Source organism: Eurosta solidaginis, chromosome 2 (genome assembly GCF_040869045.1).
Source record: "Eurosta solidaginis isolate ZX-2024a chromosome 2, ASM4086904v1, whole genome shotgun sequence".
Classification (NCBI taxonomy): domain Eukaryota; kingdom Metazoa; phylum Arthropoda; class Insecta; order Diptera; family Tephritidae; genus Eurosta; species Eurosta solidaginis.
This window is the reverse complement of record NC_090320.1, coordinates 81,595,604-81,620,959: the sequence shown is the minus strand read 5'-3', so window position 1 is coordinate 81,620,959 and position 25,356 is coordinate 81,595,604. Positions and strand designations below refer to the sequence as shown.

General features: G+C 36.5%; 1 protein-coding gene and 1 long non-coding RNA gene across 16 annotated transcripts in view; both read left to right on the top strand.

Moving 5' to 3' along the window:
• wwk (white walker) overlaps nucleotides 1-25,356 on the top strand; it is a 600,820-nt gene that overhangs the window by 62,910 nt on the left and 512,554 nt on the right. The gene's annotated exons all lie outside the window — the stretch shown is intronic.
• On the top strand, nucleotides 21,644-22,253 carry LOC137242243 (uncharacterized). Its single transcript, XR_010950145.1, has 3 exons — nucleotides 21,644-21,828; nucleotides 21,893-22,037; nucleotides 22,101-22,253. It is a non-coding gene; the product is annotated as an uncharacterized lncRNA (long non-coding RNA).

Here is a 25,356-nt window from a genome sequence, read left to right as displayed (position 1 = left end):
GCAAAAGATTTTCTAGATAAAAATTATCCATTCAAAGTTTTGCATGAACAAATAGAAACAGCTGGAGGAAAGAAATATAGGATAATCGGTAGTGTCCTATCTAAAATAACCTTCAACGGAGCGAGTAAGGAATTAGAAATTTTTATAATACCCGACCTAAAGCAAGACATGTATTTAGGAGCAGATTTCTTTCACGAGTTTAATTTAATGAATAAAATCTTGGAGACATTTTCAAAGGAAGAAAATGAGATTCTGGAAAGTCTTGAAATGCATACCTTGAGTAGTACTGAACGCAGTCAGTTGTCAAAGGTTGTCTCTCTTTTTCCATCCTTCGAAAAGGAAGGATTGGGTAAAACCCCTTTGTTGAAACACACAATTGAGATTATTAAAGATGTTAAGCCAATAAAGCAACGGTATTTTTCAGTGTCACCTGCTGTAGAAAAGAAACTACATGCGGAAGTTGACAAAATGTTAGAATTGGGTGTTATCGAGTTAGCTCCCCCAAATTGCTCCTGGAGTAGTCCCGTGGCTATTGTGCAGAAGGAAAACAAGACCAGACTATGCTTGGATGCACGCAAGTTGAACAGCGTCACGGTCAAAGATGCTTTTCCCTTGCCAAAAATCAATGGTATATTCAGCCGTTTGCCGAAAGCCAGGTATATGTCTTCTCTTGATCTCAAGCATGCCTTCTGGCAAATAGAATTAAGCCCTTGTTCCCGTGACTGCACAGCATTCACCGTACCAAATAGACCCTTATACCGATTTTGTGTAATGCCATTCGGGCTTTGTAATGCACCTATGACCATGAGTCGCTTAATGGACATGATGATACCACCTCATTTAAAACATTGTGCATTCGTTTATTTGGACGACCTTCTTTTGTTCTCGGAAGACTTTGATTCTCATCTTTTACTACTAGCTGAAATAGCGCAACTGTTAAGGAAAGCCAATTTAACAGTGAATATCAAAAAATGTAAATTTTGTGTGAGTGAGGTACGATATCTTGGCTTTATAGTTGGAGATGGTGTCATTAAAACTGATCCAAAAAAGGTGTCTGCCATAAAGGATATCAACCCTCCGAAAAGTGTTCGAGAGATGCGACGATTTCTAGGCCTAGTCGGCTGGTACAGGCGTTTCATCGACAACTACGCTAGTCTGACAGCGCCTTTAACGGATTTGACATCCAAATCTCATTCTTTCAAGTGGACAGACGAGGCCCAAGCCGCCTTCCAAACCCTTAAGGAAAAGCTGTCATCAGCGCCTCTCCTGATAACTCCTGATTTTTCACTTCCTTTCATCATACAGTGCGACGCTTCCGGAACTGGTGTCGGAGGAGTGCTTGCTCAAGAAGTCGAAGGAGTCGAACGGCCCATAGCATATTTCTCTCACAAGTTAAATCGCGCGCAACGGAATTATTCCATCACCGAATTAGAGTGCTTGGCAGCGGTACTAAGTATCTACAAATTTCGGGAATACGTTGAAGGACATCCCTTTAAAGTTATAACAGACCACGCCAGTTTGCAGTGGTTAATGCGACAACCCGACTTGAATGGGCGATTAGCGCGATGGTCATTGAAGTTACAGGGATTTGATTTTGAAATACAACATCGAAAGGGTAGTCTTAATGTTGTACCGGATGCACTTTCGCGATTAGAGGAGATTTCGAGAGAAGTTACAGATGATGAAACCCATCCCGTTCCATTAGTTGACTTGAATTCTCCTTATTTTCTGACAGGCAGCTATGAAAAACTCCGAAACAGTATTCTAGAAAATCAGAATAAACTTCCGGATATACGAGTAATAGACCAATTTATCTATAAACGTACCGATTTTGCTAATGGCGATGCTGTAGTGGAAGCTTTAAGCTGGAAATTGTGGATTCCCGAGGAATTGAGAACAGATGTTATAAATCGTGCACATTGCCCTAGTACGGCCGCGCATGGAGGCATTGCAAAAACTCTGGAGAGGTTAAAGAGAACGTTTTATTGGCCAAAAATGGCAGCAGATGTACGAAATATTGTTTCTAAATGTGATGTTTGCTTACAGTCGAAAGCCCCTAACTCAATCTTGAGACCCCCGATGGGTGATCAACCAAAATCTGCTAGACCGTTTCAAAGAATTTACCTTGATTTCTTAGGTCGTTATCCTCGGTCAAAAGGAGGAAATATAGGGATGTTCATTGTGTTAGATCACTTATCGAAATTTCCTTTATTAAAGACCCTGAAGAAATTTTCTACCGGTACTATATGCGAATTCCTAGAAGACAACGTATTTATGGTTTTTGGAGTACCCGAAGTGGCAGTAACCGACAACGGTTCTCAGTTCAAATCAAATCAATTTAACAACTTTCTATCTAAATATGGAATCGTTCACACATATACTGCCATATATTCTCCTCAATCCAACGCCTCCGAGAGAATAAACAGATCCGTAATATCCGCTGTACGTTCATATATAGGCAAAGATCAACGAAGTTGGGATTTACATTTACCAAAAATTGCAGCGGCACTTAGATGTTCGGTTCACAGCACTATAGGTTATTCACCATATTATGTGCTATTTGGTCAACATATGATTACTCATGCGGAGACATATGCGCTGTTAACTAAGCTATCCTCCATCGAAGTTGGTGAAGATATAGCTAGAGACGACATGTTACAAATGGTTAGATTAGAAGTGCAAGAAAATATGCGCAGGTCCTACGAGTCCAGCAAGATTAGATATAACTTCCGATCCGCACCTATACACCTACTTCCAGGTCAAGAAGTATATCGCCGAAATTTCGCGCAAAGTAATAAAGGAGCCAATTTCAGCTCAAAGTTAGCTCCGAAATTTATAAAGGCTAAAGTGGTGAGGAAAGTAGGAAATTGTTATTTTGAGTTAGAAGATGTCAATGGGAAGAGTAAAGGAATTTTTCATGGGAAAGACATCCTAAGAACACGTTAAAATCCACCAAGCAAAAAAAAAAAAAAAAAAAAAAAAAAACAAATCGAAATATCATTCTCCAGTAAATTTGGAATTGTCAGGCCCTTCCAGAATTCCCTGTTTTGTTATGATTTTAGTTGGCTTTAAAAGTCCGCGTCCGTGGAGTCACCCATTTTTTATACCTGCTCACTTAGACACCGTACAAGACACCGTGAAAGGTTGTGATATCCAATACTAATACTAGTAATGAATGTACAATGACAATTACATTTTCATAAGAGAGAAAAAAAAGAAAAAAAACAAAAACGGAGAGCTGGATGGTTGAGGTGAAGCATCAGAAAATTGTCTGCCTTCTTTCCGATTTGGATGCTGCTGGCGTAAAGTTGTTCTCGTGCTAAAAAAAAAAAAAAAAAAAAACAGTTTAAGTATTTGGCACTAAAAAATTTTGTTACACGTGGAGAACACGAGGTGCACAAGTACCACCCGTGTAAACCTTCGAGATTATATATGTTGGGTCTTCCCAACCAATTCTTGCCGGCTATCAGAAGGAAGCCAGAAACATCCATGATGTTCCCGATCCGAGCCATCCCTTCTACAAGTGTTCAGCAGTGATCAGGCCTGGATAAGTGTTAATGATTATAAGGAAAAATTTTAGAAAAGGAAAAAAATATATACCCATATCTATGGTATATATTCCTATATTACTGGAAGTGACTTAATATATAAAAGCGTTTGAAATTAAAGTAACAAGAAAACAAAATATTAACAGATTTTTTTACAACGAAATTTGTAAAATATGAGTTTCTGTTAATATTTTGTTTTCTTGTTACTTTAATTTCAAACGCTTTTATATATTAAGTCACTTCCAGTAATATAGGAATATATACCATAGATATGGGTATATATTTTTTTCCTTTTCTAAAATTTTTCCTTATAATCATTAACACTTATCCAGGCCTGATCACTGCTGAACACTTGTAGAAGGGATGGCTCGGATCGGGAACATCATGGATGTTTCTGGCTTCCTTCTGATAGCCGGCAAGAATTGGTTGGGAAGACCCAACATATATAATCTCGAAGGTTTACACGGGTGGTACTTGTGCACCTCGTGTTATCCACGTGTAACAAAATTTTTTAGTGCCAAATACTTAAACTGTTTTTTTTTTTTTTTTTTTTTTAGCACGAGAACAACTTTACGCCAGCAGCATCCAAATCGGAAAGAAGGCAGACAATTTTCTGATGCTTCACCTCAACCATCCAGCTCTCCGTTTTTGTTTTTTTTCCTCTTTTTTCTCTCTTATGAAAATGTAATTGTCATTGTACATTCATTACTAGTATTAGTATTGGATATCACAACCTTTCACGGTGTCTTGTACGATGTCTAAGTGAGCAGGTATAAAAAATGGGTGACTCCACGGACGCGGACTTTTAAAGCCAACTAAAATCATAACATTTGTTTGTACTATATGGGTATCAAATGAAAGGTGTTAATGAGTATTTTGAAAGGGAGTGGGCCTTCGTTCTATAGGTGGACGCCTTTTCGGAATATCGTTATAAAAGTGGACCAGGGGTGACTCTAGAATGCGTTTGTACAATATGGGTATCAAATGAAAGGTGTTAATGAGTATTTTAAAAGGGCGTGCGCCTTAGTTCGGAATATCGTTATAAAAGTGGACCAGGGTTGACTCTAGAATGCGTTTGTATAATATGGGTATCAAACGAAAGGTGTTAATAAGTGTTTTAAAAGGGAGTGGGCCTTCGTTCTATAGGTGGACGCCTTTTCGGAATATCGTTATAAAAGTGGACCAGGGGTGACTCTAGAATGCGTTTGTACAATATGGGTATCAAATGAAAGGTGTTAATGAGTATTTTAAAAAGGCGTGGGCCTTAGTTCTACAGGTGGACGCCTTTTCGAGATATCGCCATAAAGGTGGACCAGGGGTGACTCCAGAATTTGTTTGTACGATATGGGTATCAAATGAAAGGTGTTAATGAGTATTTTAAAAAGGAGTGGGCCTTAGTTCTATATGTGGACCCCTTTTCGAGATATCGCCATAAACGTGGACCAGGGGTGACTCTAGAATTTGTTTGTATTATATGGGTATCAAATGAAAGGTGTTAATGAGTATTTTAAAAAAGCGTGCGCCTTAGTTCTGTAGGTGGAAGCCTTTTCGAGATATCGCCATAAAGGTGGACCAGGGGTGACTCTAGAATTTGTTTGTACGATATGGGTATCAAATGAAAGGTGTTAATGATTATTTTAAAAGGGCGTGGGCCTTAATTCTATAGGTGGACGCCTTTTCGAAATATTGCCATAAAGGTGGACCAGGGGTGACTCTAGAATTTGTTTGTACGATATGGGTATCAAATGAAAGGTGTTAATGAGTATTTTAAAAAGGAGTGGGCCTTAGTTATATATGTGGACGCCTTTTCGAGATAATGCCATAAACGTGGACCAGGGATGACTCCAGAATGTGTTTGTACGATATGGGTATCAAATTAAAGGTATTAATGAGGGTTTTAAAAGGAAGTTGTATATGTGAAGGCGTTTTCGAGATATCGACCAAAATGTGGACCAGGGTGATCCAGAACATCATCTGTCGGGTACCTCTAATTTATTTATATATGTAATACCACGAAAAGTATTCCTTCCAAGATTCCAAGGGCTTTTGATTTCGCCCTGCAAAAATTTTTCATTTTCTTCTACTTAATATGGTAGGTGTCACACCCATTTTACCAAGTTTTTTTCTAAAGTTATATTTTGCGTCAATAGACCAATACAATTACCATGTTTCATCCATTTTTTCGTATTTGGTATAGAATTATGTCATTTTTTTCATTTTTCGTAATTTTATTTATTTATTTATTTATTTATTTATTTATTCAATCTATGAAGATACAGGTCTTACAGACTGCCAATAATGGTAGATACAAAAAATATTAACACAAAGATAACAAAATATACATGTAAATATATAGTTTACAAAAAATAATAAGTTCTTATAACAAACAATTTAAAAACAATTAAATAGCTGACTTTAAAATATTTATAAAAGCGTCCCTACACATAGAAAAGTCAAGCTCAATAGAAGATGAAATCTTATTGAATTCGTTCAGGGCACGTGCAATTGGCGCATTCCTTCCATAATTGGTTCTAATATTGATACCATAAAACGGGCAAACATTACGAAGATCCCTCCTTGGAACATTAAAATTAATTTCCACAAGAAGGTCAGCGCAGTCTACATCTCCGTGGATAATGCCAAACAGGGAAGTCAAGGAGAGAATAGATCTCCTGGCTTCCAGGGATTTAAGATTCAAAAGAAGTAAACGAGCAGTATATGGAGGAAGAGGGTGTGTAAACCTTAATGACCGTAAAGCATACTTAAGAAAAACTTTTTGAACTCGCTCAAGCCTGTTGATTGAGAATTGTTGGAAAGGTCTCCAAATGATGGTAGCATACTCAAGATGAGAACGCACGAATGAGAAGTAGAGTACTTTTAAAGTATACGGGTCCGAAAACTCCGAACTATTACGCCGAATGAAGCCTAGCATAGCATAGGCCTTGGCAACGATGCAATCAATATGGTTCACGAACATAAATTTTGTATCAAATACAACCCCAAGATCTTTGATTTTTTCAACAGTCTGCAACGTACTGTTAGCGATACTAAACGAACCGTTGAGATTTGAACGAGATTTTGAGTAGGTTACGTGGAAGCATTTATTTATATTTAATGAAAGATGAGATCGAATGCACCATGAGTAAAGTTTATCAATATCAGCTTGAAGATTAATCATATCGTTTGCGGAATTTACAACAGAGTAAACTTTGAGATCATCGGCGTACAACAGAAATCTAGCGTAAGAGAAGCATGAGCTAATGTCATTGATGAATAAGATAAAAAGCAATGGTCCCAAAATACTACCCTGCGGGACGCCCGATGTCGCCAAAAAGGGATCTGATGATACCCCATCAATAGAGACGGCACACCATCTATTACTTAGATATGATTTAACCACTGCAAAAAGGTTGAATGAAAGCCAAGGCAGTACAGCTTGTGAATTAGAACATCATGCGATACCTTATCAAAAGCTTTGGAAAAGTCGGTATAAATACAGTCAACCTGAAGATCAGATGAAAAGGCAGAGATACAATATTCACTGAACTCCACAAGATTGGAAACGGTAGAGCGACCAGAAACAAACCCATGCTGTCTCGGACAGATCAAGTGCTTCACTGAAAAATAAATCTTTTCCTTGACAACGCACTCCAATAGCTTAGAAATGGTGGAAAGCTTTGAAATTGGCCTGTAATTGCAGACATCAGTCTTACTGCCAGATTTATAAATAGGAGTTATCGAGGCGAATTTCCAAGCATCAATAAACTCACCAAAGCTAAGTGATAAATTGAACATGATCTCTAACGGGACAACTAGGGAAGTGCATCCTTTTAGCAAGGCAGCCGAGAGACCATCAATGCCAGCTTTAGTAGAGTTGCTCAGTTTCGAGATGCCACTGAAGATATCTTCAGATGAAATTGACATTGAACCAAAATTTAGGGATGAATAAATTTCAGACGAGAAGTCAGCGAAGGGACTAGCATCATTATTAGCAAAATTAGAACTAAAAAAATCAGCAAACGCGTTAGCCACATTGTGGGGAGTGTTAGCAGGTCTGTCATTGTAGAAGACGGTGGCAGGCACCGAGGAGCGAGATTTCTTCGACTTAACGTGACTCCAGAATGCTTTCGGGTTAGACTTTATATTCGTCTCAATTCTTGTAATGTAATTTCTGTAAAGAAACTTCTCTAGACAGTTGAAATCCTTCACATAATGTTTATATTTGGTAAGAAATAACGGGTTTTTGGTTCTCTTAAACTTTTTGAAGAACTTGTTTCTTAAATTCTTCAACTTTTTTAACCTTGTTGTGTACCATGGCAACCTATATGGTTTCCTTTTCGCAACTGGTACATGCCTCGTACACAGATCAAAGAGAGTCAACTTAAATATTTCAAAGCAATGACCAACATCAGAGATGGAAAGCAAATTGGCCCAGTCTATTTCAGCTAGATCCTGATCGAGTCTAGAAAAATCACACTTCGAAAAGTTAAATGAAAAATCATCAATTAAAGAGCGAGCTCCAAACTCATAAAATTCGAGTTTAAGAATAAGAGCAGAATGGTGCATATCCGTCGGAGCGAATGGCGCAAGGCACTCAGAAAGATTAGAATTTATGTCATTACTAATAAAAATAAGATCTAATATTCTATCGAGCCTGTTTTTGAAACTATTGATTTGATGCAAATTTAGACTTAAGATATTATCTATAACGTATGACTCAAAAGACTTAGTAATATTATTAGGTAATAGGCCTGACGCAGAGTAACTATGAGACCAAGAAATATCACAAAGTTTAAAATCCCCTAAAACACATAAGTGATTATCTCCTAATTTACTTAAAACTAGGGACGATATATTGTTAACATGAGCTTTGTAAATTTCTTCCAAGCTGTTCGGCGGTATGTATGATGCAACCAGATATAGAGATCCAGACTGTGGAGAACCACGGACATTGACGCAGATCTGGTCAAGGATGGTATCAGAATTATCTAACATAATAAGGGAGGCATTATACTTGCGTTGGACAGCAATTAGTACGCCACCCCCTCTTGAACGCCCAGTTTTAGTACAATCCCTGTCATTACGAAAAACGACGAATAGCTTGGGATCGAAGAACTCAGCGTCGAAGAAATCCGAAGTAAGCCAGGATTCAACAATGACCAAAATATCATACTCCAATTGGCAACTAAATGCTCTCAAAATGTGCGATTTAGTCCTGATACCAGAAGCATTTTGGAAATACACTTTAAGCTGTTTGTTAATTATGTTCTCATTACTGCTGGAAGCTAGGCGGACTGGAGTTGCTTTTCCACTTGAGGAAAAAAACGGAAAGGGCGAACATTCACACCAGCAGGCCACAAGTCTGGGGATAAAATTATCTCATAAACAGCATTAGTAACGCCAAGCTTAAAGTTGACTTTGGTTATTGAGTCAACAGGCGTATCTTTCTTAACGAGCCCTTTGCATGAAAAATTAGATCGATCAGCCTTCAGATGCCTTACCAGGTAGCTAATAATATCATTAGAAGAAACTGACGGCTGAAATGACGATAGGTGAAGCCAAATCATTCCAACGACTCCCAACTCATTATTAGCATTAGAGCCAACGAAATTTGGCATACGACGCTTGAAAACTTCAGTGCTATCTTTCAGCGCAGAAGGGGATAAAGATGCAGGCGTAGAAATAGATGTAGGTGCAGAAGTTGTAATCGAACCGACAGTGCTAGGCTGCTTACGACGTTTGTATGTTTGTTTGGTATTAACATTGATTTTATTACCAGCGCCATCCATACAGGTAACATTAGAGTTATTAGCCTGTGATTTAAGAACCGAAGCAAACGATCTACCACTATTAGCAGAATTATTAACAGAGTTATTCTCATACGTTTGAGACACAGCTGTGGTGGTAGCATTGTTAATAGCTATTGGTACTGAAGAATTATTTTTGTTGTTTTCAACGTTCATAGCACTATTTTTAACAGTAGAACAAGCATCAACATTGGTAGCCATAGCAAACGTATTAGCAACTGCTGTATGTTTAGAAGCAGCAGGCAAAGCAGAAAGAATAACTACTTTTTCACTTGTCGTGTGTGACGATGAGGAAGTACCATTAGAATGTGGAGCACCAATTATACCCACATTCGAACGAACATTGGAAACAGCAGCAATGCATGACTCAGAGGAAGAGCGAGAGCGACAGGTAGCCAGCGGCAAGTTACAGAGCGCATTCTGCATAGAGCTTAACTTTACTTGCAGGTCGCTGACTTGTCGACGTAAACGATTACCTTCGTCTATTGATGTATTAAGCAGACGTAAAATCTTCTCCTCATTGCCTTTTAGCACAGCAATATCACACACTAACGACTTCAATGTTTTTTCTATATTGCACAAATTATCGCGATTGTTTTTGTTTTGCATATCTTCATTGAGTGAACCAGCAGGCAGCAAGGGCAGGTCATTTACAATACACGATGACGCTTTTTTAGATGATGATTTAAGAGAGGCGGGCGGCGATCGAATCGACCCACGACGCTCACACACACAAGCTTTACAGTAAAAAGCACTATTAGACTCTCTTAAAAAGTCTAAGTCAGTCTCCAAAACACCCACACAGGGAAGATGAAAAAGTACCGAACACTTAGCACATTGAACCTTAGGTTGAGTGCGCTCAACTCTAAGACCACAAATACAAGGCATTAGAGTAAAACAAGCAACAAAAGCGATTAACTATGCCACAGTACATATAGCAACAAATGCAATTAATTATGTCACAGTACATATAGCAATACAAAATCGTTGCAGAGCGATTAAAAAACACGTCCGGTCAGTACGACTGTTCGATACGAATGTTGAATGTTTCGATATCGAAAAAGTGGGCGTGGTCATAGTCGGATTTCGCCATTTTTTACACCAATGCAAAGTGAGTTCAGATAAGTACGTGAACTGAGTTTAGTAAAGATATATCGATTTTTGCTCAAGTTATCGTGTTAACGGCCGAGCGGAAGGGCAGACGGTCGACTGTGTATAAAAACTGGGCGTGGCTTCAACCGATTTCGCCCTTTTTCACAGAAAACAGTTATCGTCCTAGAGTCTAAACCTCTACCAAATTTCACAAGGATTGGTATATTTTTGTTCGACTTATGGCATTAAAAGTATCCTAGACAAATTAAATGAAAAAGGGCGGAGCCACGCCCATTTTGAAATTTTCTTCTATTTTTGTATTTTGTTACACCATATCATTACTGGAGTTGAATGTTAACATAATTTACTTATATACTGTAAAGATATTAACTTTTCTTTTAAAATTTGAATTAAAAAAATTTTTTTTTAAAAAGTGGGCATGGTCGTTCTCCGATTTTGCTAATTTTTATTAGCAGACATATAGTAATAAGAGTAACACTCCTGCCAAATTTCATCATGATGTATTCAACGGCTGCCAAATTACAGCTTGCAAAACTTCTAAATTACCTTCTTTTAAAAGTGGGCGGTGCCACGCCCATTGTCCAAAATTTTACTAGTTTTCTATTCGGCGTCATAAGTTCAACTCACCTACCAAGTTTCATCGCTTAATCCATATTGGGTAATAAATTATCGCACTTTTTCGATTTTTCGAAATTTTCGATATCGAAAAAGTGAGCGTGGTTATTGTCGGATATCGTTCATTTTAAATAGCGATCTGAGATGAGTGCCCATGAACCCACATACCAAATTTCATCAAGATACCTCAAAATTTACTCAAGTTATCGTGTTAACGGACAGACGGACGGACGGACGGACGGACGGACATGGCTCAATCGAATTTTTTTTCGATACTGATGATTTTGATATATGGAAGTCTATATCTATCTCGATTCCTTTATACCTGTACAACCAACCGTTATCCAATCAAAGTTAATATACTCTGTGAGCTCTGCTCAACTGAGTATAAAAAAGGTTTACTCTGCCGGGCGGAAATAATGCAACGTAGCAGTTTTTTGACCAAAATGCATCATATTCAAGTGTACATAAGGAACGGCCTAATGTACCATTGTGTTCACAAAAATAGCAGTCACAACTTTGTAAACATTTTTTCGGCTATTAATTGAATAAATTGTATACTGAAAACTGAACGAAAAAAGTAGGAAATTTTAGACGTTTTTACTAGGAATTTTCAGAAAATGTTTGGGCACGCAGTTTTGTAATTCGATCAATTTTAATGAAACAAAAATAAAGTTTGAAGTTTGTAAAAGTCAACATTGATGTTTAGATTTTTTTTTTTCAATTATTTTGACTGCTTTTTTTGTGATCACAGGTATACGTACAGACACTGAAAATAATACCTGTGAATTAAGACCGCAATTTCGAAGCATTGGAGATTCCAACTTACAACCCAGCGAATTCTGAAAAATTATTTGCAATACATTTAATAAAAGATGAATTTTATATCAAAGCCGATATGTATTGAATCCGACCCAAACGATACAAACACAACCTTAGTTTTAGAAATTGAAATTTTATAAAATGATGGTAATAGGTATTTTGAGCTGTGATAGCTACGGAATGGCTCAACAGCTTTAAAAGATTTTGGTACCATAGGAAAGGTATTCCGAACGGCCAAAACATACACTGTAAAAATTATTTATCACACTGAAAAAATTTTTGAATTAAATTTCATCAAAATCTGAGGTGTTCGGGGTCAAAATCTGCCTTTTTATATTCAGTTGAGCAGAGCTCACAGAGTATATTAACTTTGATTGGAAAACGGTTGGTTGTACAGGTATAAAGGAATCGAGATAGATATAGATTTCCATATATCAAAATCATCAGGATGGAAAAAAAATTTGATTGAGCGATGTCCGTCCGTCCGTCCGTCCGTCTGTCCGTTAACACGATAACTTGAGTAAATTTTGAGGTATCTTGATGAAATTTGGTATGTAGGTTCATGGGCACTCATCTCAGAACGCTATTTAAAATGAACGATATCAGACTATCGAAAATTTCGAAAAACCGAAAAAGTGCGATAATTCATTACCAAAGACGGATAAAGCGATGAAGCTTGGTAGGTGAATTGAACTTATGCCGCAAAATAGAAAATTACTAAATTTTTTTTTTTTTTTTTGAAGATATCATAATAAAAAAAGGAACGTTACTCCTATTACTATATGTATGCTTAATAAAAATTAGCAAAATCGGAGAACGACCACGCCCACTTAAAAAAAAAACATTTTTTTAAATTCAAATTTTAACAAAAAATTTAATAACTTTACAGTATATAAGTCAATTATGTCAACATTCAACTCCAGTAATTATATGTTGCAACAAAATACAAAAATAAAAGCAAATTTCAAAATGGGCGTGGCTCCGCCCTTTTTCATTTAATTTGTCTAGGATACTTTTAATGCCATAAGTCGAACAAAAATTTACCAATCTTTGTGAAATTTGGTAGGGGCTTAGATTCTAGGACGATAAATCTTTTCTGTGAAAAAGGGCGAAATCGGTTAAAGCCACGCCCAGTTTTTATACACAGTCGACCGTCTGTCCTTCCGCTCGGCCGTTAACACGATAACTTGAGCAAAAATCGATTTATCTTTACTAAACTCAGTTCACGTACTTATCTGAACTCACTTTGTATTGGTGTAAAAAATGGCCGAAATCCGACTATGACCACGCCCACTTTTTCGATATCGAAAATTACGAAAAATGAAAAAAATGACATAATTATATACCAAATACGAAAAAAGGAATGAAACATGGTAACTGGATTGGTCTATTGACGCAAAATATAACTTTAGAAAAAAAATTGGTAAAATGGGTGTGACACCTACCATATTAAGTAGAAGAAAATGAAAAATTTTTGCAGGGCGAAATCAAAAGCCCTTGGAATCTTGGAAGGAATACTGTTCGTGGTATTACATATATAAATAACTTAGCGGTACCCGACAGATGATGTTCTGGATCAACCTGGTCCACATTTTGGTCGATATCTCGAAAACGCCTTCACATATAAAACTAAGGGCTACTCCCTTTTAAAACCCTCATTAATACCTTTAATTTGATACCCATATCGTACAAACACATTCTAGAGTCACCCCTGTTCCACATTTATGGCGATATCTCGAAAAGGCGTCCACATATAGAACTATGGCCCACTCCTTTTTAAAATACTCATTAACACCTTTCATTTGATACCCATATCGTACAAACAAATTCTAGAGTCGCGCCTGGTCCACCTTATGGCGATATTTCGAAAAGGCGTCCACCTTAAGAACTAAGGCCCACGCCCTTTTAAAATACTCATTAACACCTTTCATTTGATACCCATATCGTACAAATAAATTCTAGAATCACCCCTGGTCCACGTTTATGGCGATATCTCGAAAAGGCATCCACCTATAGAACTAAGGCCCACGCCCTTTTAAAATACTCATTAACACCTTTCATTTGATACCCATATAGTACAAACAAATTCTAGAGTCACCCCTGGTCCACGTTTATGGTGATATCTCGAAAAGGCGTCCACATATAGAACTAAGGCCCACTCCTTTTTAAAATACTCATTAACACCTTTCATTTGATACCCATATCGTACAAACAAATTCTAGAGTCACCCCTGGTCCACCTTTATGGCGATATTTCAAAAAGGCGTCCACCTATAGAACTAAGGCGCACGCCCTTTTAAAATACTCATTAACACCTTTCATTTGATACCCATATCGTACAAACAAATTCTAGAGTCACCCCTGGTCCACCTTTATGGCGATATCTCGAAAAGGCGTCCACCTATAGAACTAAGGCCCACGCCCTTTTAAAATACTCATTAACACCTTTCATTTGGTACCCATATTATACAAACGCATTCTAGAGTCACCCCTGGTCTACTTTTATAACGATATTCCGAAAAGGCGTCCACCTATAGAATTAAGGCCCACTCCCTTTTAAAACACTTATTAACACCTTTCGTTTGATACCCATAATGTACAAACGCATTCTAGAGTCAACCCTGGTGCACTTTTATAACGATATTCCGAAAAGGCGTCCACCTATAGAACTAAGGCCCACTCCCTTTCAAAATACTCATTAACACCTTTCATTTGATACCCATATCGTACAAACAAATTCTAGAGTCACCCCTGGTTCAACTTTATGGCGATATCTCGAAAAGGCGTCCACCTATAGAACTAAGGCCCACGCCCTTTTAAAATACACATTAACACCTTTCATTTGATAGCCATATTGTACAAACGCATTCTAGAGTCACCCCTAGTCCACTTTTATAACGATATTCCGAAAAGGCGTCCACCTATAGAACTAAGGCCCACTCCCTTTCAAAATACTCATTAACACCTTTCATTTGATACCCATATCGTACAAACAAATTCTAGAGTCACCCCTGGTCCAACTTTATGCCGATATCTCGAAAAGGCGTCCATCTATAGAACTAAGGCCCACGCCCTTTTAAAATACTCATTAACACCTTTCATTTGGTACCCATATTATACAAACGCATTCTAGAGTCACCCCTGGTCCACTTTTATAACGATATTCCGAAAAGGCGTCCACCTATAGAACTAAGGCCCACTCCCTTTTAAAACACTTATTAACACCTTTCGTTTGATACCCATATTGTACAAACGCATTCTAAAGTCAACCCTGGTCCACTTTTATAACGATATTCCGAAAAGCCGTCCACCTATAGAACTAAGGCCCACTCCCTTTCAAAATACTCATTAACACCTTTCATTTGATACCCATATCGTACAAACAAATTCTAGAGTCACCCCTGGTCCAACTTTATGCCGATATCTCGAAAAGGCGTCCATCTATAGAACTAAGGTCCACGCCCTTTTAAAATACTCATTAACACCTTTCATTTGGTACCCATATTATACAAACGCATTCTAGAGTCACCTCTGGTCCACTTTTATAACGATATTCCGAAAAGGCGTCCACCTATAGAACTAAGGCCCACTCCCTTTCAAAATACTCATTAACACCTTACATTTGATACCCATATAGTACAAGCAAATTCTAGAGTCACCCCTGGTCCATCTTTATGGCGATATCTCGAAAAGGCGTCCACATATAGAACTAAGGCCCACGCCCTCTTAAAATACTCATTAACACCTTTCATTTGATACTCATATCGTACAAACAAATTCTAGAGTCACCCCTGATCCATTTTTATGGCGATATCTCGAAACGGCGTCCATCTATAGAACTTAGGCCCACGCCCTTTTAAAATACTCATTAATACCTTTCATTTGATACCCATATCGTCCAAAATAAATTCTAGAGTCACACCCATATCGTACAAAATAAATTCTAGAGTCACCCCTGGTCCACCTTTATGGCGATATCTCGACACGACGACGATATAGACAGTTCAAAGCACAGTTTAAGAGCAGCATTACTCCATAAAGGAAATTCGTTACCGTCAATACCAGTGGTACATTCTGATAATACTAAAGGAACTTATTTAAGCACTAGCAGGGTACCCGACGTTGTTCGGGATGCGTATTTACATATATTAAAGTGGCCCTTATTTTTTTTTTTTTAATTTTATTTAGTTTATGTGTACGACAACCAATCGCATACCTACCAAAGCATCGCAGTACACACGAAAACATTGCGCCACCTGTCAGCGAATAAATAAACCGAATTGCACCAAGAGGTTTGAGTCCCCGATTAACGCGTGTAAAAGGTTTAAAATCTTAGCTAAAAGTATTTCATATTGTAGGTAAATTTAAAGATTTTGGAGCAAATACATTTTGACCGATAACTCAGTTATCGATTAATTTATCGAAATATCACAAAATTCAAATGAAACCTGTGACCTTCCTCTATTGTTTGATGCCCATATTGTACGCATATTTAGAGGTTTTAGGTAACCTCAATTTAACATCGTAATATGGCAGCGTGAAATAATTTTTTTTGGTACGCCACTGTATCTATTCATGAATTTAATTTTTAATTTATATGAAGCTGAAAAAAACTTTGCAAAGGCATTCTTTGATATTTGTTTGGAAACTAAGTGTATTTTCCTTCGTTTTTCAAAAAAAAAAAAAATCCTTTAAAGTAGCTTAATTATAGTTTAAAGAACTATATCTTTTTTTATTTCTCACGCGATTTTACTGAAATAAGTTCTAGATTCCCTTCTGGATTACGGGCTATCAATCTGTGAAAGTCTCATAAAAATCTATTAGTTAGTTTCCGAGATTATCGATATCATACAGACAAACAGAAAAAAGTGGTGCCGATGGATTCTACGATATTCCAAACGTCAAGTACACTCATTTTGTTTTGGAAATCTTGGATGTACAGACACGATTTTCTAGAGATTTATTATAGTATAGAAGATAGATAGATAGATTGTAGGCAAATTTATAGATTTTGGAGCAAATACATTTTGACCGATAACTCAGTTATCGATTAATTTATCGAAATATCACAAGACTCAAATGAAACCTGTTATCTTCCTCTATTGTTTGATGCCCATATTGTACGCATATTAAGAGGTTTTAGGTAACCTCATTTTAACCGATTATCGTAATATGGCAGCGTGAAATAATTTTTTTTGGTACGCCACTGTATCTATTCATGAATTTGATTTTTAATTTATATGAAGCTGAAAAAAAACTTTGCAAAGGCATTCTTTGATATTTGTTTGGAAACTAAGTGCATTTTCCTTCGTTTTTCAAAAAAAAAAAAATCCTTAAAAGTAGCTTAATTATAGCTTAAACAACTATATCTTTTTTGTTTCTCACGCGATTTTAATGAAATAAGTTCGAGATTACCTTCTGGATTACAGGCTATCCATCTGTGAAAGTCTCATAAAAATCCATTAGTTAGTTTCCGAGATTATCGATATCATACAGACAAACAGACAAACAGAAAAAAGTGGTGCCGATGGATTCTACGATATTCCAAACGTCAAGTACACTCATTTTTTTTTTAGAAATCTTGGATGTACAGACACGATTTTCTAGAGATTTATTATAGTATAGAAGATATCCAATTTACTTGGGCTCATTCAATATAAACAATTTAATTGGAAAATTTGTGCGGACTTAAAGGTAATCAGTTTCGGTGGTACAATATAAAATAAATAGTATATGAAATACATCCCAGGTTGTAGCTATAATTCTCGGACTTCAAGGAGGTTTTACTAAATATTGCTGTTTTCTCTGTCTTTGGGACAGCCGTGCTAGAGAAACCCATTATATAGAGGAAAACTGGCCACCAAGAGCTGAGTACGAACCAGGTGCCTTCAATATCGCAAACCCGCCTTTAGTAAATCCCGAACGAGTTATTTTGCCAGCACTTCACATCAAATTAGGATTAATGAAAAATTGTGTAAGGGCTTTAAATAAGGACTCGCCGTCCTTCCAGTACCTAACGAAATTTTTCCCTAAAATAACTCAAGCCAAATTAAAAGAAGGTATATTTGTTGGTCCGCAGATTAGAAAGTTGCTGAAAGACGAAAATTTTGCGAATCATTTATCATCAGTAGAAGCAGCGGCTTGGGACAGCTTTAAGCAAGTCGTTAATGGATATCTGGCAACAACAAAGATCCCAACTATAGAGAGATGGTCAAAGCCTTGTTAAAAAACTACAGTGCTTTGAAATGCAACATGTCCCTCAAAATGCATTTTTTGCATTCACATTTGGATAATTTTCCCGCAAACCTAGGTGCTGAAAGTGATGAACCGGGTGAAAGGTTTCACCAAGACCTCATGATTTTTGAAAACCGTTACCAAGGTTTTTGGAATGAAGAAATTATGGGAGATTATTGCTGACAATAATACGTGAGACAAACCCAGAAAATTATAAACGGGTAGTTAAAAGTACCCATGTCCCTCACTATTGAACACCACGGTAAAATCACTCAATCAAGTTAACGGGGCTATAGTCTCAACGGCACGTCTGATTGTTGCACTGGTATGCTTAAAATTTTCGTTATTAAATTACCTACAACATAGGGGGGCTAACTTTTTTCATCAATAGAATTTTTCCTATTTTAAAGGGGTTAAATATGAAATTTTGTAAAAAATTTTGTGTTTTTCTTTTAACATTTTTTGAACGTTGTTTGGCATAGTGACCAACTACTGAAGATACTTAAGGGAGGTGAAGGCAAGAAATTTTTATGGGAATTAGTATAATGCATAATTCAACAGTTTAAAACGAAAAAATGAAAACTACAAATTTTTGCCGTACCTATATGAAGTAGTGTTCTGCAAAAATGGGAATTTTCATATTTTCGCCGATATCTCGGAAACTAGATCTGCCACAGGAAAATGGAATATTCTGAATCAGGAGCAAATTTCACTTTAGGGAAGGCCTATTTTATACTTGGAGACTAAAGTTGATAAAAATTTGTTGAGTAGTGTAATTGATTGCGTTATTAGTTTGAGTAATTTTGCCATCGCTATTTCAAAAGAAGATTACATTTATTTCGGTTTTTATTTTGAAAAAAAAAAGAAGAAAAAAATTTGTTTATGAAACAAATGTACTAAATGGGCAAGCAAATATTTTCCAGTGCTATTTTCATCAGTTTTTATACTCAGTTGAGCAGAGCTCACAGAGTATATTAACTTTGATTGGATAACGGTTGGTTGTACAGGTATAAAGGAATCGAGATAGATATAGACTTTCATATATCAAAGACATCATCATCGAAAAAAAATTTGATTGAGCCATGTCCGTCTGTCCGTTAACACGATAACTTGAGTAAATTTTGAGGTATCTTGATGAAATTTGGTTTGTAGGTTCATGGGCACTCATCTCAGATCGCTATTTAAAATGAACGATATCGGACTATAACCACGCCCACTTTTTCAATATCGAAAACTTCGAAAAACCGAAAAATTGCGATAATTCATTACCAAATACGGATAAAGCGATGAAACTTGGTAGGTGAGTTGAATCTATGACGCAAAATGGAAAATTACTAAAATTTTGGACAATGGGCGTGGCACCCACTTTTAAAAGATGGTAATTTAAAAGTTTTGCAAGCTGTAATTTGGCAGTCGTTGAAGATATCATGATGAAATTTGGCAGGAACGTTACTCCTATTACCATATGTATGCTTAATAAAAATTAGCAAAATCGGAGAACGACCACGCCCACTTTAAAAAAAATTTTTTTAAAGTAAAATTTTAACAAAAAATTTTATATCTTTACAGCATATAAGTCAATTATGTCATCATTGAACTCCGGTAATGATATGGTGCAACAAAATATAAAAATAAAAGAAAATTTCAAAATGGGCGTGGCTCCGCCCTTTTTCTTTTAATAATTCATTACCAAAGACGGATAAAGCGATGAAACTTGGTAGGTGAGTTGAATCTATGACGCAAAATGGAAAATTACTAAAATTTTGGACAATGGGCGTGGCACCCACTTTTAAAAGATGGTAATTTAAAAGTTTTGCAAGCTGTAATTTGGCAGTCGTTGAAGATATCATGATGAAATTTGGCAGGAACGTTACTCCTATTACCATATGTATGCTTAATAAAAATTAGCAAAATCGGAGAACGACCACGCCCACTTTAAAAAAAATTTTTTTAAAGTAAAATTTTAACAAAAAATTTTATATCTTTACAGTATATAAGTCAATTATGTCATCATTGAACTCCGGTAATGATATGGTGCAACAAAATATAAAAATAAAAGAAAATTTCAAAATGGGCGTGGCTCCGCCCTTTTTCTTTTAATTAGTCTATTATACTTTTAATGCCATAAGTCGAACAAAAATTTACCAATCCTTGTGAAATTTGGTAGGGGCTTAGATACTAGGACGATAACTGTTTTCTGTGAAAAAGGGCGAAATCGGTTGAAGCCACGCCCAGCTTTTATACACAGTCGACCGTCTGTCCTTCCGCTCGGCCCTTAACACGATAACTTGAGCAAAAATAGATATATCTTGACTAAACTTAGTTCACGTACTTATTTGAACTCACTTTGTATTGGTATACAAAATGGCCGCAATCCGACTATGACCACACCCACTTTTTCGATATCGAAAATTACGAAAAATGAAAAAAATGCCATAATTCTATACCAAATACGAAAAAAGGACGAAACATGGTAATTGGATTGGTTTATTGCCGGAAAATATAAATTTAGAAAAAAACTTTGCAAAATGGGCGTGACATCTACCATATTAAGTAGAAGAAAATGAAAAAGTTCTGCAAGGCGAAATCAAAAGCCCTTGGAATCTTGGCAGGAATACTGTTCGTGCTATTACATATATAAATAAATTAGCGGTACCCGACAGATGATGTTCTGGGTCAAACTGGTCCACATTTTGGTCAATATCTCGAAAACGCCCTCACATATACAACTACCACCATTCCCTTTTAAAACCCTCATTAATACCATTATTTGATACCCATATCGTACAAACGCATTATAGAGTCAACCCTGTAGTGGAATTCACTAACTTTTTTAACGATATTTGCCATCGCTTTATTTGCGAATCGATAACTATAACGATTTCGTTGTTCAGTAACTATTTTGTATCGATATTCGTTAATCGACAATCAGCTGTGTTGTTAAATAAACGGCAAGTGAATTGGCTGCGTTAAAAATCACGAAATTCACATTTCTGACAATTTTAGTTAAAAAAGAAAATCGGAGCTTTAATTAAATACCTTCAAACACGAAAAGCTGCTTTATTTATAAATCAAATGGCATTTGTGTACTTGGCGTACGTTTTATTACAAGATGAAGAGTTACTGAGGCCATCGCCAGTGGACAGACGCCTTCTTAGGGAAGTAGATAACCCATTCCACCTGAATGCAACGGAGTTTCGAAAGCTGTACCGACTAACCCCAGACTTGGCTCATGATATTATTTCTCAACTTGATGGTCAATTAAGAGGTACAAGAATAACTGCGATATCAACAGCGAAACAGGTAAATCATGGAATTTCATATAATTTCAATTGAACACTATTATAAAAATTTCAGGTTCTAACTGCTTTACGCTTCTTCGCAACTGGTTGTTATCAACGGCCCGTTGGAGAACAATGGGGCATATCAATGAGCCAGTCGTCTGTAAGCCGCTGTATACATCGCGTAACAAATGCTATCAACCATTATTTGTTTTTCGATAAAGTAAAGTTTCCAATGACTCAAATAGAGCGGCAAGCTGCGAAAGAAGTTTTTTCTGCGTCACCTGCACCATTTGTGGGAGGTACTATTGGGGCTATTGATTGCACTCATGTGTCCATCATGAGCCCCAGAAATCATGAAGAGGCATATGTAAATCACCATGGATACCATTCAATAAATGTACAAATGGTAAAAGCAATAATTCAAAGAAATGTATTGTACTTTTTTGATTATAATATTATTTTATATACAGATTTGTGACCCCAACCTAAAGATATTGAATGTCAATGCTAAATTCCCAGGAGCAAGGCACGATGCATTTATCTGGAGCTCCTCTGCAGTACGGAGAGTGATGCAGAGAAATTTTGAAAATGGTAGCCGCAACATGTTTTTGATAGGTAAGTGTGTTTAATGCACTGAAATTTCCCAGAAAATAAAATCGCACACAAAACTACTTGCAGGTGACTCTGGATACCCTTTAGAGCCCTGGCTGATGACTCCTTTACCTAACCAACCAGAGGGGAGCCCAAAATTTCGGTACAATGAGGCATTGTGTAAAGCTCGAAACCCAGTCGAGAGACTTTTTGGTGTTCTCAAAGGAACATGGCGATGCCTATCACAGCAAAGGACTCTTTTGTATCACCCAGGATTTACTGGTAGAATAGTTAACGCATGCGCAGTGTTGCATAACATCCGATTAAGTGAACCCATACACGAGCCTGACACTGAATACTTAGATCAAAGCCCAAGTGATAGCAATGTTAATCAAGGCGCACCCTCTTCAATAGCGAAACGTGTTCAAGACCGACTTATTGCTAATTACTATACTTAAGTACAGACTTAACAAACTTATAAATAAAAAAATCTACAGGAATGTAAAGCAAACATTTTGGCATTTTATTTTATATTTGGTCTACTTTGGTAGCGAAAACTTCCATCACACCGAACAGTCAAACTTAACAATATCATTTCAATAGAAACGAACTTCGTGTCCTTTAAAATTAAAATAAATACTTATGAGGTTTTAACACAGCTCAGTTTTATACATAATACATTTATTTGAATGTAAAAAATTCATTCATTCGTTTACATAGATCGCTTTCTTTTGGAAATTATTTTAAAAAATCTCTACTTTGGTGGTAAAAACTTCGATTCGGTATCGTCAAACTTAACAAATCATTTCAATAGAAACGAAACGAACTTCGTGTTCTTTAAAATTAAAATAAATACTTATGAGGTTTTAACACAGCTCAATTTTATACATAATACATTTATTTGAATGTAAAAAATTCATTCATTCGTTTACATAGATCGATTTCTTTTGGAAATTATTTTAAAAAATTAAGTGTCACTCAAGTGCAAAGACGAAATCAAATTATAAATAAAATTTGAATGAAAAAACCCGTTTTAAATACGTATGTTTTTATGAGTGGTATAAATAAACGCAGGTTTGCATGAAACCAAAAATCTACATAATTAATTGCAAAACTGTATGTCGGGATACATATATGTTATGTAATGCTAATAGAAAATGCTCGCAATGAGTTTTAAATTCGAAACCAAAACAGCCTGCAAAATTTGTTTGATTGTAGCAGAAAAAGTGCGGCAGGAAAAAATTTAAATTTAGGTATATTCCATTATTGAATACAAAAACATTTAAAGAGCAATATATCAGCACTCTGATGTTTGTGAGTTTACCTAGCCTGTAGCAGCAATATAGGAGTATTACATAAATGTCATTTAACTTTCATAAAACATACACAATGATATTAAAAAAAGGCACTTCATGTTACTTACATACATATAAACCTACCGTTGCCATAAATATACCTATCAAAAGTTACATAATTTTTTGAAGTAAACCTACATCTAACATATAAATATAGGAACTCTGTATTCAAAATAAAAAAATAAAATATCTTCAAAGGCTATAATTCTTAAAGTCGATATATTGCATTGGTTAAATTATTGAAAGCGTCCGCACATGCCTTTAAGCCATTACCCATTGTGACCATACTCTCCGCCATCAACTTCGTCGCCTGTACACTAGCCACACTACAGTCTGCTAGCAGCTGTTAAAAAGAGAATTCTGTGTGAAAACGGTATCAAGCCTAAATATGTATATAATAATAATAATACTTTTAAATCATCGGCTTGTTTGCTGGCTGATTCCACGGCGGCAACACTTGACTCAGCTAACATCTGGTTGAAAAAAAAAATTGTTACAATAATATAAAAAATACATATTTATAATGTTTAGATCCAAAATTAAACAAATTACTTTTAGGGCTGATGCCTGAGTTTGAGCAACTTCTAAAAACGTTTTTTGTATCTCGCTGGCACTTCCTACGCGCCTCCGGGTGGCACCACTTCGAGTCGTTCTCGTTGCTGGAGTAATCAGCGTTCTTCTTGACGGAGCAACTGGCGTAGATGACCTCATATTTGCGCTTGCTTCATGAATTTCAAATGGCAGCTCATCATGCGAAACGAATTGCAGTTCATCATGCAAAACCGATGGCAATTCGTCAGGTGACATCGAGTTTATTTCCACAATGATGCTTTCCTCATTTTCCTTACGCAGTTGCAGTTGCTAACAAGAAAAACAATTGTTATCTTTCAAGCTATTATTAAATAATAAATGATTTGTTCATTACCTCCATCTGTGGCACGTTTTCATCACAGGCATCATCACCTTGCTGGTAATCCTTGCCAGTAAGGGCAATTACACGCCTCTCTAGTTCAGCGGGCCGCTGTTCATATATAGGATTGTTACCTGTCATTGCCTGCTTCCTATTCCTGTCACGAACTTTTAAACTTGTACGGCTTTTTAGATCTCTCCATACCTTTTTTAAAACAAAATTAGGTTAGATATACCCTTAAAGTACAAGAAAATAATAATGGTCGCTTACCGTACGCCACTGCTCAACAGTTTTTACAGCACCACCGAGGCTATTCAGCATTGTCGCCATTTCAGTCCATTTTTTATCACATTCTGCTTTTCCATGCCGCTTTAGAAATCTGGAACCCGCTAATCCCGGAGTTTCCATTAAAAAGTCCACCATTCGACTTAACTGCTCGGCTGTGGTACGGCTTCTCCGTTGATTGGAATTAATTGATGACGCCATTCTATTTTAATATGAGAAATTTGTTATGTCGATGAAATTAATTACGCATTTACTTACCTTTTTTTGATAACGCAAACTGTATCTCAAAACTTGCACAATAATAACTTTTAAAAGCAGTTAGTATATGGAATTTGTTTATTTTTGGCATTCCTTTTGTGCTTTTCGCATTTTTTAGGTTTCGTTAAGCTGTGCTGCCACCTTTCTACTATTTTAAATGTCATTTATTGCGAGTCGTTAAAACTAAGTTAGTGAATAGTACAATCGATAAGGCAAGCGACAAAATCGTTAATTAAAATCTCGACAAATCGCATCGTTATAAGTTAGTGAATTCCACTACTGGTCCACCTTTATAAAGATATCTCGAAAAGGCGTCCACCTATAGAACTAAGTCCCCCTCACTTTTAAAATAGTCATTAGCACCTTTCATTTGATACCCATATCGTACAAACGAATTCTAGAGTCACCCCTGGTCCACCTTTATGGCGATATCTCGAAAAGGCGTCCACCTATAGAACTAAGACCCACGCCATTTTAAAATACTCATTAACACCTTTCATTTAATACCCATATCGTACAAACAAATTATAGAGTC